This window comes from Ranitomeya variabilis, chromosome 4 (genome assembly GCF_051348905.1).
Source record: "Ranitomeya variabilis isolate aRanVar5 chromosome 4, aRanVar5.hap1, whole genome shotgun sequence".
Classification (NCBI taxonomy): Eukaryota; Metazoa; Chordata; class Amphibia; order Anura; family Dendrobatidae; genus Ranitomeya; species Ranitomeya variabilis.
Window position 1 is genome coordinate 650,416,181 of NC_135235.1, and position 13,472 is coordinate 650,429,652.

The following is a 13,472-nucleotide window of genomic DNA, read 5'->3' on the forward strand; positions in this document are numbered from 1 at the left end:
CGCGGCGCGCAAAGCGCGCCGCAAACTTTGTCCCTCTTTCCCATCTTCAAAAGTTGGGAGGTATGTACACCCACCCTGTAAACCCCTCCTGACCCCACACAGAAACTTCCCCTCATCCAGCACCATGACAACCAGCACAGCAGAGTCCTGCATACACTGAGCCCCCTGATCATGTGACCCCTGACTCCTCCCCTCCTGTGACCTCATCACAGGTCCTATGCGCACAGAACAGCCATATATGTGGTGTGCGGCTCTGCAGGTGGAGGTAGGTGCTGGAGATTCCCCATTACTAAGAACTATAAGGCTCTGTGCACACGTTGTGGATTTTGCTGCGGATCCGCAAGCGGATCTGCAGCAGCTTTCCATGCATTTACAGTACAATGTAAACCTATGGAAAACGCAATCCGCAGTGCCCATGCTGCGGAAAAAAACGTGCGGAAACGCTGCGTTTATTCTGCAGCATGTCAATTCTTTGTGTGGATTCCACAGCGGTTTATGCCTGCTCTATAATAGGAATCCGCAGGTGTAAAACCGTAGGTGGAATCCGCACAAATTCCGCATAAAAACTGCCGTAAATCCGCAGGTAAAACACAGTGCCTTTTACCTGCAGATTTCTCAAATCCGCTGCGGAAAAATCCGCAGAGCTCAAAACTACGTGTGCACATACCCTTACGCTTTCTTCCCTCTCCTCTGATAGATACATACGACCCAACTATAAATAACTGGAAGTCAGAAAACACATATTGCTGCCATAATACAGCGCCCCTGTCTGACACACAGTATAATGTCCCCACAGTGCCTCCATCCCCCCACACACAGTATAATGCCCCCACAGTGCCGCCATCCCCCCCACACACAGTATAATGTCCCCATAGTGCCGCCATCCTCCCCACACACAGTATAATGTCCCCATAGTGCTGCCATCCCCCCACACACAGTATAATGTCCCCACAGTGCCTCCATCCCCCCACACACAGTATAATGCCCCCACAGTGCCGCCATCCCCCCACACACAGTATAATGTCCCCATAGTGCCGCCATCCTCCCCACACACAGTATAATGTCCCCATAGTGCTGCCATCCCCCCCACACACAGTATAATGTCCCCACAGTGCTGCCATCCCCCCACACACAGTATAATGCCCCCACAGTGCCGCCATCCCCCCACACACAGTATAATGTCCCCATAGTGCCGCCATCCTCCCCACACACAGTATAATGTCCCCATAGTGCTGCCATCCCTGTTATGGTTACCCCAATGACCAGGGGAATAAAAATACAAAACGGACTAGCTCTCGGGTGATGGATACTAAGGTCGACCGTGACCTGAACCTGACCCAACACTTACAGTAGCCGGGGGATGTACCTACGATGCCCTAGACACCACGCGCCAGCCGGAGATCTAACTACCCCTATAAGAGGAATATACAGGCCTGCCTTACCTCCAGTGAGGAACCCCAAAAGATGATAGTAGGCCCCCACAGATATTGACGGTGAGTTCAGAGGAAATGACATACGTAGGATGAACAGCAGATTTAGCACAGTGAGGTCCGCTTACTAGATAGCAGAAGGACAGGAAAGTGTTACTTCACGGTCGACCTAAAAATCACTATTCAAAAACACCATCCAGAAATTACTTTAAACTCCAGTGACAACTCATGCCACTGGAGTAGTAATTTTCTGTCCACAAGAGCTTCCAGCACTGAAGAGTCACATTGCAGATAGCTGGACAAAAATAGCAAAAACAAGAAACAAAATTCAACTTAGCTGAACTGGAACTTGAGGCAGGTGAATGCAACAGAATGCTACTAGCACATTGATGGCCGGCATGTGACTAACAGCCAAGCAGCCTTAAATAGGAAACTCCCCTAGAGGGTGGCGACAGGTAATCAGAGATGGAGGAAGGCACATAAGAGACACTACCATAACAGACCACCGGGGGAGCCCACAAACCGAATTCACAACAGTACCCCCCCCTTAAGGAGGGGGCACCGAACCCTCACCAGAACCACCAGGGCGACCTGGATGAGCACTATGAAATGCACGAACCAAATCGGGAGCATGAACATCGGATGCTGTCACCCAAGAATTATCCTCCTGGCCATAACCTTTCCACTTAACCAGATACTGAAGTTTCCGTCTGGAAACACGGGAGTCCAAGATCTTTTCCACCACATACTCCAATTCACCCTCAACCAACACAGGAGCAGGTGGATCAGCAGAAGGAACAACCGGTACCTCATACCTCCGCAATAATGACCGATGGAAAACATTATGGATATTAAAAGATGCTGGGAGGTCCAAACGAAAGGACACAGGATTAAGAACCTCCAGAATCCTATAAGGGCCGATAAACCGAGGCTTAAACTTAGGAGACGAGACCTTCATAGGAACAAATCGAGAAGACAGCCACACCAGGTCCCCAACACAAAGACGAGGACCAATACGCCGATGACGATTAGTGAACTGTTGAGTCTTCTCCTGGGACAACTTCAGATTGTCCACAACCTGTCCCCAAATCTGATGCATCCTATCAACCACAGCATCCACTCCAGGGCAATCCGAAGACTCCAATTGACCGGACGAAAACCGAGGGTGAAACCCTGAATTACAAAAAAATGGAGAAACCAAAGTGGCAGAACTAGCCCGATTGTTAAGGGCAAACTCTGCCAATGGCAAAAAGTCAAGCCAATCATCCTGATCAGCGGACACAAAACACCTCAACCTGGAACGGAAGTAACACATCAGGTTGGCGCAACACAGGAGCGGAAGAAAAGCGGCGCTTAAGCTCTTGAAAGGCCTCCACAGCCGCAGAGGACCAATTAGCAACATCAGCACCCTTTTTGGTCAAATCAGTCAAAGGTTTAGCAATGGCAGAAAAACCCGCTATAAATCGGCGATAGAAATTAGCAAAACCCAAGAACTTTTGCAGACTCTTCAAAGAAGTAGGTTGCATCCAATCACAAATAGCCTGGACCTTGACAGGGTCCATCTCCATAGATGAAGGGGAAAAAATATATCCCAAAAAGGAAATTCTCTGAACTCCAAAACTACACTTTGAGCCCTTTACAAAAAGAGAATTAGCTCGCAAAACCTGAAAAACTCTCCTGACCTGTTGAACGTGAGATTCCCAGTCCTCCGAAAAAACAAGAATATCATCCAAATACACAATCATAAACTTATCCAGATATTCACGGAAAATATCGTGCATAAAGGACTGAAAAACGGAAGGGGCATTTGCGAGACCGAAAGGCATTACCAAATACTCAAAATGGCCTTCAGGCGTATTAAATGCGGTCTTCCACTCATCCCCCTGCTTAATCCGCACCAAATTATACGCACCACGTAGATCGATCTTAGTGAACCACTTAGCCCCCTTTATACGAGCAAACAGATCAGTCAGTAAAGGTAACGGGTACTGGTATTTAACTGTAATCTTATTCAGAAGTCGATAGTCGATACAAGGTCTCAATGAACCATCCTTTTTACCCACAAAGAAAAACCCTGCCCCCAGTGGAGACAAAGAGGGGCGAATATGACCCTTTTCCAAGGATTCTCTGATATACTCCCGCATAGCAGTATGTTCAGGTACAGACAAATTAAACAAGCGACCCTTAGGAAACTTACTACCGGGGATCAATTCAATAGCGCAGTCACACTCTCTGTGGGGAGGGAGAGAATCAACTTTAGGCTCTTGAAAGACATCATAAAAATCTGACAGAAATGCTGGGATCTCAGAGGGAGTAGATGAAGAAATAGGAACCAAAGGTGCATCCCCATGAATACCCCGACATCCCCAGCTCAACACAGACATAGATTTCCAGTCCAAGACGGGATTATGAATCTGTAACCATGGTAATCCAAGCACTAAGACATCATGTAGGTTATATAATACAAGGAAACGAATAATCTCCTGATGGTCTGGGGTAAGACGCATAGTCACTTGTGTCCAATATTGTGGTTTATTGCTAGCCAAAGGTGTAGAATCAATACCCTTCAGGGGAATAGAAACTTCCAACGGCTCCAAATCAAACCCACAACGCTTGGCAAAGGACCAATCCATGAGACTCAGAGCGGCGCCAGAATCCACATAAGCATTCACAGTCACAGATGATAAGGTACAAATCAATGTCACGGACAAAAGAAATTTTGACTGCAAGGTACCTGTAGAAAAAGATTTATCAACCTTTTTATCAACCTTATTTATATGTTTAGAGCATGCTGATATAACATGAGCTGGATCTCCACAGTAGAAGCACAATCCATTTTTGCGCCTGTAATTTTGACGTTCGCCTCTAGACAAAACACGATCGCATTGCATATGCTCTAATGCCTTTTCAGAGGTCACCGCCAAATGGTGCACAGGTCTTTGCTCAGAAGACACCGCCATATGGTGCACAGGTTTTTGCTCAGAAGATACCGCCATATGGTGCACAGATTTTTCCTCAGAAGACCCCGCCATATGGTGCACAGATTTGCGCTCCCGCAAACGCCGATCAATCTGGATAGCCAATTTCATGGCATCATTCAGACCTGTAGGCACAGGGAACCCCACCATGACATCCTTCACGGCATCAGAGAGACCTTCTCTGAAATTAGCTGCTAAAGCGCACTCATTCCATTTAGTAAGCACCGACCATTTACGGAATTTCTGGCAGTATATCTCAGCTTCATCTTGCCCTTGGGAAAGAGCTATCAAGGCTTTCTCAGCCAAAATCTCCAAATTAGGTTCCTCATAAAGCAACCCCAAAGCCTGAAAAAACGCATCTACATTCAACAACGCAGGATCCCCTGGCGATAATGCAAATGCCCAACTTTGTGGGTCGCCGCGCAGTAGAGAGATAACAATTTTAACTTGTTGAGTCTGATCACCAGCAGAGTGAGATCTCAGAGACAAAAACAATTTGCAATTTTCTCTGAAACTCAAAAACCGGGATCTGTCTCCGGTAAAGTATTCAGGCAGAGGAATCTTAGGTTCAGACATTGGAGCACGTATAACAAAATCTTGTAGGTTCTGTACTTTTGTCGCAAGGTTATTCAAACCTGCAACTAAACTCTGTGGATCCATGTTTCAAATGGGTGTAACCCAAGCATTCAGAGGTTAAGAGGAGAGGAGAAAAAAAAAAGGCTGAAGACTGCAGTTTAAGCAAGGAATACAAATGATCAAACTAAGGTGCACTTTCAAACACAGAAAAAAAAAAAACCTTTTCTCCTCCTTCCTGCTTTAGTGCATATTTTAACACATAGATTTTTTACAGGCCGGCCAAACTGTTATGGTTACCCCAATGACCAGGGGAATAAAAATACAAAACGGACTAGCTCTCGGGTGATGGATACTAAGGTCGACCGTGACCTGAACCTGACCCAACACTTACAGTAGCCGGGGGATGTACCTACGATGCCCTAGACACCACGCGCCAGCCGGAGATCTAACTACCCCTATAAGAGGAATATACAGGCCTGCCTTACCTCCAGTGAGGAACCCCAAAAGATGATAGTAGGCCCCCACAGATATTGACGGTGAGTTCAGAGGAAATGACATACGTAGGATGAACAGCAGATTTAGCACAGTGAGGTCCGCTTACTAGATAGCAGAAGGACAGGAAAGTGTTACTTCACGGTCGACCTAAAAATCACTATTCAAAAACACCATCCAGAAATTACTTTAAACTCCAGTGACAACTCATGCCACTGGAGTAGTAATTTTCTGTCCACAAGAGCTTCCAGCACTGAAGAGTCACATTGCAGATAGCTGGACAAAAATAGCAAAAACAAGAAACAAAATTCAACTTAGCTGAACTGGAACTTGAGGCAGGTGAATGCAACAGAATGCTACTAGCACATTGATGGCCGGCATGTGACTAACAGCCAAGCAGCCTTAAATAGGAAACTCCCCTAGAGGGTGGCGACAGGTAATCAGAGATGGAGGAAGGCACATAAGAGACACTACCATAACAGACCACCGGGGGAGCCCACAAACCGAATTCACAACACATCCCCCCACACACAGTATAATGTCCCCACAGTGCTGCCATCTCCCCACACACAGTATAATGCCCCCACAGTGCCGCCATCCCCCCACACACAGTATAATGTCCCCACAATGCCGCCATCCTCCCCACACACAGTATAATGCCCCCACAGTGCTGCCATCCCCCAACACACAGTATAATGTTCCCACAGTGCTGCCATCCCCCAACACACAGTATAATGTTCCCACAGTGCTGCCATCCCCCACACACACAGTATAATGTTCCCACAGTACTGCCATCCCCCCACACAGTATAATGCCCCACAGTGCCACCATCCCCCACACACAGTATAATGTTCCCACAGTGCCGCCATCCCCCCACACACAGTATAATGTCCCCACAGTGGCGCCATCCCCCCACACAGTATAATGCCCCACAGTGCCACCATCCCCCCACACACAGTATAATGTCCCCACAGACAGTACAATGTCCCCACAGTGTCACCATCCCCCACACAAAGTATAATGTTCCCACAGTACTGCCATCCCCCACACACAGTATGTCTCCACAGTGCCACCATTCTCCATACACAGTATAATGTTCCCACAGTACTGTTATCCCCACACACAGTATAATATTCCCACAGTGCCACCATCCCCCATACACAGTATAATGTTCCCACAGTACTGTTATCCCCACACACAGTATAATGTTCCCACAGTGCCACCATCCCCCATACACAGTATAATGTTCCCACAGTGCCGCCATCCCCCCACACACAGTATAATGTCCCCACAGTGCCACCATCCCCCCACACACAGTATAATGTCCCCACAGTGACGCCATCCCCCCACGTACATAGGATAATGTCTCCACAGTACCGCCATCCCCCCACATACACAGTATAATGTCCCCACAGTGCCGCCATCCCGAGACAAGGTCTGCTCCGTTCTGAGGAAACTGAGTCCGGAAGACGACGTGGAAGCGTTCCTCACCGTCTATGAGCGCACGGCAGAGAGGGAGAACCTGCCAACTTCCCAGTGGGCAGAAGTGGTGGCTCCGTTCCTGAGGGGTGACACAATAAAGGCCTACTTTGACCTCAGTTGGGAAGATGCCCAGGACTACGCCAAGCTAAAAGGTGAGATCCTTGCTTGACTAGGAGTTAATACCTACGTGAGAGCCCAATGAGTGTTTTCATGGACTTTTGTGGAGGCCCAGCCCGCCCAGTCTCAGGTTTATGACTTACTGCAGCATGTGAAAAGGTGGCTCCAACCTGAGACTTTGACTCCTGCCCAGATGGTGGAGAGGGTGGTGGTTGACCGACTGGTGAGCGCTCTGCCAGCAGCCATACAGCATTGGGTGGGGCAAGGGGACCTCGGCACTCTGGACCAGGTGGCGGGACTGATTGAGCGGTACACGGCCACTCAGAACTTTATACGGGACACGGCTCCATTATGGCTGTCATGTCGGGCTTCACCAACCCAGGAGCCTGGGAAAAGTCCATGACCCCCTACTGGGGCCAATCAGGACCGAGCACGAAGGGAGAGTGACAGCAGACCCGTATCTCCTTATTCGACCCCAAGGTCCAGTCGTGCCGCAGCTATCAAGTGCCCCCTGACAGCTGAATCTGTGGACTGTGGGTATACTCGCCATGTGTCTCTGTATGCCTAGCCAGTCTGCACCACCACTACAGGCACTGCTGATTGAGCTCCAACTGTGTAAGGTACTCGTTAACAGGTACCAGTCGGACGATCTCTTGGACTTTGGGAGCTTAGTTACTCTGGTCCATGGGTCCCTTGTTGCCGGGGACAACCCCAATGGATGGAAAGTGGGGGTGGTATGCATACATGGGAAGCTCCGAGAGTAACCGACCGTGGAGGTTACTTTTTCCACCCCGTGTGAAGAAATAAGACATGTGGTGGGAGTGTTAAAAACTCTTCCATATGGGACTGTGTTGGTAAGAGACTTGCCTCTGTTCTCGTCCCTCCCAAAGTAAATGATATTCCAGACGCAGAACTTGAAGATCCCGAGTCAGGGATACCTGCCGTAGGGGTTGCCAACATAGGGAAATGTCCCCTGGTAAGTTGGAGACAGCTCAACTCCAGGATCCCACCCTGTCCCGGGTACAAGAAAGGGTGATTGAAATTAACAAAGTAGCTCAGCAATCAGGTGGCTCAGGTAGTGCAGCTCATCCAGGATGGCACATCAATGCGAGCTGTGGCAAGAAGGTTTGCTGTGTCTGTCAGCGTAGTGTCCAGAGGCTGGAGGCGCTACAACGAGACCGGCCAGTACAACAGGAGACATGGAGGGGGCCGTAGGAGGGCAACATCCCAGCAGCAGGACTGCTACCTCCGCCTTTGTGCAAGGAGGAACAGGAGGAGCACTGCCAGAGCCATGCAAAATGACCTCCAGCAGGCCACAAATGTGCCGGTCTGCACAAACTGTTAGAAACCGACTCCATGAGGATGGTCTGAGTGCCCAACGTCCACAGATGGGGGTTGTGCTCACAGCCCAACACTGTGCAGGACGATTGGCAAATTTGCCACTGGCACCCTGTGCTCTTCACAGATGAAAGCAGGTTCACACTGAGCACATGTGACAGTCTGGAGATGTCGTGGAGAGCGATCTGCTGCCTGCAACATCCTTCAGCATGTCCGGTTTGGCAGTGGGTCAGTAATGGTGTGGGGTGGCATTTCTTTGGAGGGCTTCACAGCTCTCCATGTGTTCGCCAGAGGTAGCCTGACTGCCATTAGGTACGGAGATGACATCCTCAGACCCCTTGTGAGACCATATGCTGGTGCAGTTGGCCCTGGGTTCCTCCTAATGCAGGACAATGCCAGACCTCATGTGGCTGGAGTGGGTCAGCAGTTCCTGCAAGATGAAGGCATTGAAGCTATGGACTGACCCGCTTGATCCCTAGACCTGAATCCGTTTGAGCACGTCTGGGACATCATGTCTCGCTCCATCCACCAATGTAACGTTGCTCCACACACGTTCCAGGAGTTGGCGGATGCTTTAGTCCAGGTCAGGGAAGAGATCCCTCAGGAGACCATCTTCCGCCTCATCAGGAACATGCCCAGGCGTTGTACAGTAGGGAGGTCATACAGGCATGTGAAGGCCACACACAATACTGAGCATCTTTTCCTTGTCATGAGGCATTTCCACTGAAGTTGGATCAGCCTGTAATTTGATTTTCCACTTTGATTTTGAGTATCATTCCAAATTCAGGCCTCCATGGGATATTCATTTTGATTTACATTGATAATTGTTATGTTTTATTGTTCTGAACACATTCCACTATGCAATGAATAAAAATTTGCAACTGGAATATTTCATTCAGAAATATCTAGGATGTGGTACCGTATATACTCGAGTATAAGCCGAGATTTTCAGCCCAAATTTTTGGGCTGAAAGTGCCCCTCTCGGCTTATACTCGAGTCATGATCGGTGGTGGGGTCGGCGGGTGAGGACTGCCATATACTCACCTAGTTCCGGCGTTCCTGGCGCTCCCCCTGCCCGTCCCACGGTCTCCGGGTGCCGCAGCCTCTTCCCCTGAGCGGTCACGTGGGACCGCTCATTAGAGAAATGAATAGGCTGCTCCACCTCCCATAGGGGCGGAGCCGCCTATTCATTTCTCTAATGAAGCGGTAACGGTGACCGCTGATAGAGGAAGAGGCTGCGGCACCGAAGACCAGCTGTCCGGGGGAAGGAGCGGGACGCCAGGAGCAGGTAAGTATGACATATTCACCTGTCCTCGTTCCACACGCCGGGCGTCGCGCCATCTTCCCGGCGTCTCTCCGCACTGACTGTGCAGGTCAGAGGGCGCGATGACGCATATAGTGTGCGCGCCGCCCTCTGCCTGATCAGTCAGTGCAGAGAGACGCCGGGACCGGACGCTGAGGAGCTGCAAGCAAGAGAGGTGAGTATGTGTTTTTATTTTTTATTGCAGCAGCAGCAGCAATGGCACAGCTTTATGTGGAGTATCTATGGGGCAACGGTGCAGAGCACTATATGGCACAGCTATGGGGCAACGGTGCAGAGCACTATATGGCACAGCTATGGGCCAACGGTGCAGAGCACTATATGGCACAGCTATGTGGCAACGGTGCAGAGCACTATATGGCACAGCTATGGGGCAACGGTGCAGAGCATTATATATATGGCACAGCTATCTATGGGGCAACGGTGCAGAGCATTATATATGGCAGAGCTTTATGTGGAGCATCTATGGGGCCATAATGAACGGTATGGAGTATCTATTTTTAATTTTGAAATTCACCGGTACCTGCTGCATTTTCCACCCTAGGCTTATACTCGAGTCAATAAGTTTTCCCAGTTTTTTGTGGCAAAATTAGGGGGGTCGGCTTATACTCGGGTCAGCTTATACTCGAGTATATACGGTACTTTAGTGTTCCCTTTATTTTTTTGAGCAGTGTATTTTGGTCATAGTAGACTACGCCACACGGTTACCCAGAGGCGATACTTCTCCTCCACACCTTGGACAAATTAATAGCTTGCGAGCTGTTTGCCACGTTTTGTCACCTTGGGCTACCAAAGGAGATCCTTACAGATCAGGGGATTCCTTTTATGTCCAAGGTGACCTGGGAGCTATTTAAGCTGTTCTGGATTAAACAGCTACGTACGTTGGTGTGGAGAAAGTTAACAAGACCCTTAGATCCATGCTAAAAAAGGTGGTCGCCAAGGACGGGAGGGATGGGACATGTTACTGCCCTTTCTCATGTTCGTATCCGTGAGGTACCGCAGTGGTTGACGCATTTCTCTCCATTTCCGTTATTGTATGGCAGGCACCCATAGACGTAGCCAATTAGACGTGGGTTCAGGAGCCCACTCTGCATAAGAGTGTCATCGAGCATGTGGAAAGCATGCAGGAATGGATTGCTGCAGTATGGGCCATAGTAAAGGAGTATCTGATGGATGCCCAGGCCATGAAGAGCCGCGTGTATAACAAAAGAGCCACAATCAGGACCTTTTAAGAAGGGGGCAGGGTGTTGGTATTAGTGCCCACCCCAGAGAGTAAGCTCATGGCCAAGTGGCAAGGGCCATATGAGTTACGGGGGAAGATGGGAGAAGTAAATTATAGAGTTTACCAGCCCGGGAAAAGAAAACCCGAACAACTGTATCACGTCAACCTGTTGAAAGCGATGAAGGACTCGAAATGTCTGGTCGCGGAGGCGACCCTGGTTGTACCAACAGGGAACCCTTTGTGACTGGCCGAGAGAGAGGTAAAAATAGGAGACGCTCTCAAAACAGCATTACCCAGTCATACCTTTGTCATCCAGCATGACATTGTCACCGAGCCTCATGTAAGGGTACGAAGGAAACCATACCAGGTGCCCAATGCCTGCAGACAAGTCATCGCGAGTGAGCTAAGACAAATGCTCCAGCTGGGAGTAATGGAGGATCCTGGAGTGACTGGGCTAACCCCATTGTGCTAATCCCAAAGCCATACGGATCATTACGGTTCTGTGATGACTTCCGTAAATTGAATGAGGTGTCGAAGTTCGACCTTTACCCAATGCCCCGGGTGGATGAGCTGATTAAGCGCCTGGGTCAGGCCCAGTACTTCACCACGCTTGCTCTGACCAAGGGTTATTAGCAGGTTCCTTTTACAGAGTTGGCCAAATAAAAGACCGCCTTCATAACACCAGAGGGTCTTTACCACTGTGTAGTCTTGCCTTTTGGTCTACATGGGGCCCCTGCTACGTTACAGAGGTTGATGGACATAGTGTTGGAACCCCATCTGAAGTATGCGTTAAATGAAATCATCATCTTTAGTGCTGAGTAGCATATCGACTTGTCCTAAGTACAAGCAGTAGTAGATTCGCTCAGAGCCGCGGGCTTGACGATGAATCCCAAGAAGTGCTGAGTAGCATATCGACTTGTCCCAAGTACAAGCAGTAGTAGATTCGCTCAGAGCCGCGGGCTTGACGCTGAATCCCAAGAAATGTGCGATAGGGCTCGAGGAAGCCTGGTACTTGGGGTACGGGATGGGCCATGGGGTTATTAAACCCCAAATAAATAAAATCGAGGCCAGTCAGAACTGGCCCTGACCTGTTAACACCAAACAGATGAGAGCCTTTTTTGGAATCATTAGATATTACCGGAGGGTTATACCTAATTTTTACATGAACAACCACCATTACAGATCTCCTCAAGGGAAAGAAGTCGGTCATGGTTCGGTGGAACCCCTAGGAGGAGGAAGTGTACCAATCCATGAACGTGGTGCTGTGTGAGCAGCCTGTCCACATTAGCCCCAACTTTCAGAAACGCTTCATTGTGCAGAGAGATGCCTCCAACGTGGGCCTAGGAGCGATCCTGTCGCAGGAGGTGAACGGAGAGGAGCATCTGGTCACCTACCTGAGTAGGAAACTCACCCCGGCCTAGAAAAATTATAGCGTAGTGGAGGAGTGCCTGGCCATTAAGTGGGCCTTGAAGTTCCTACCTATTATTTGCTCGGTCGACCTTTTCGCTTGGTGACAGATCATTCGCCCTTGGTCTGGATGAGGAATGCCAAGGAGAGGAATGTTCGGGTCACCCGATGGTTCCTGTATTTGCAAAATTTCTATTTTACCGTGGGACATTGGGCTGGGACATCACAGGGAAATGCGGATGCCATGTCATGGGCCCCCTGTATGGTGACAGATGTTCAACTCCACAAGTTTGAACAGAGGGGGGGATGTATGTGAGGCTGTAACCGGGGTCATATGCGAGGGTTGCTATGTGTCCCCCAGGATGCACAAAGAAGCATATTGAGGCTGCAGGAGTGCATTGCAGTCACAGGCTTAGCTGTGATTGCAATGCAGAATAAAAGTGAGTGTTAGGCTTGGACAAGCTATTTGTCCAAGGCAGATTAGAAAAAACTGCCTTGGGCTTTTATTTTTGAAACGGAAGGTAGCGGGCGGTCTGTTTCCTCCCCTGGCCCGGGTTTTCTATGTGGCCTACGGCCACTGGTTCTTTGTAAAAAACCACGGCAGCAGAGGGTTGAGTGTGTCAGTGTGCAGTTTGCAAGGTGCAGAGCAGACGGCTATGCAAAAGCTCAGCCTGTATGAGGGAACACGGCACCAAGCAAAGCAAACTCCTGGCAACCCGCTGCATTGCACAGTGGTGCAGTCGCCCTCGGCAACCGGCCGCATTTACGGTCTGTCTTGTTTCCCGGCTGCGATCTGGAGGATATCGTTGTTTTGTTTGCAAGTTTTGGGACATTAAACCTGTGTTTACTTTGACCTCTCCTGGGTCACTGCCTCTTCACTGCACAATGAGGACACCGCTGCACTACAGGGGATTATGAGGCTCTGGAATACAATATATTACAGGAGTTGCTGCAGTGAAGAAATAATGAGGCTCAGGAATACATTATAGTACAGGAGTTACTACTGTTAGGAGGATAAAGGTGCTCAGGAATACATTATATTACAGGAGTTACTGCAGCAAGGGGATAATGAGGACCTGGAATACATTAGATTACAGGAATTACTGCTG

General features: G+C 49.2%; 1 protein-coding gene across 2 annotated transcripts in view; it reads left to right on the plus strand.

Annotated features, from left to right (window-relative positions):
- The first annotated feature begins 218 nt into the window (after positions 1-218).
- The window catches only part of LOC143766164 (uncharacterized), a 30,473-nt gene continuing 17,219 nt past the window's right edge, over positions 219-13,472 (plus strand). For both annotated transcript variants that reach the window (XM_077253628.1, XM_077253629.1), the window contains exons 1-2: positions 219-265; positions 6,892-7,110. The gene's annotated coding sequence lies outside the window, so the exon portion shown is untranslated. The remainder of the gene's footprint in view (positions 266-6,891; positions 7,111-13,472) is intronic.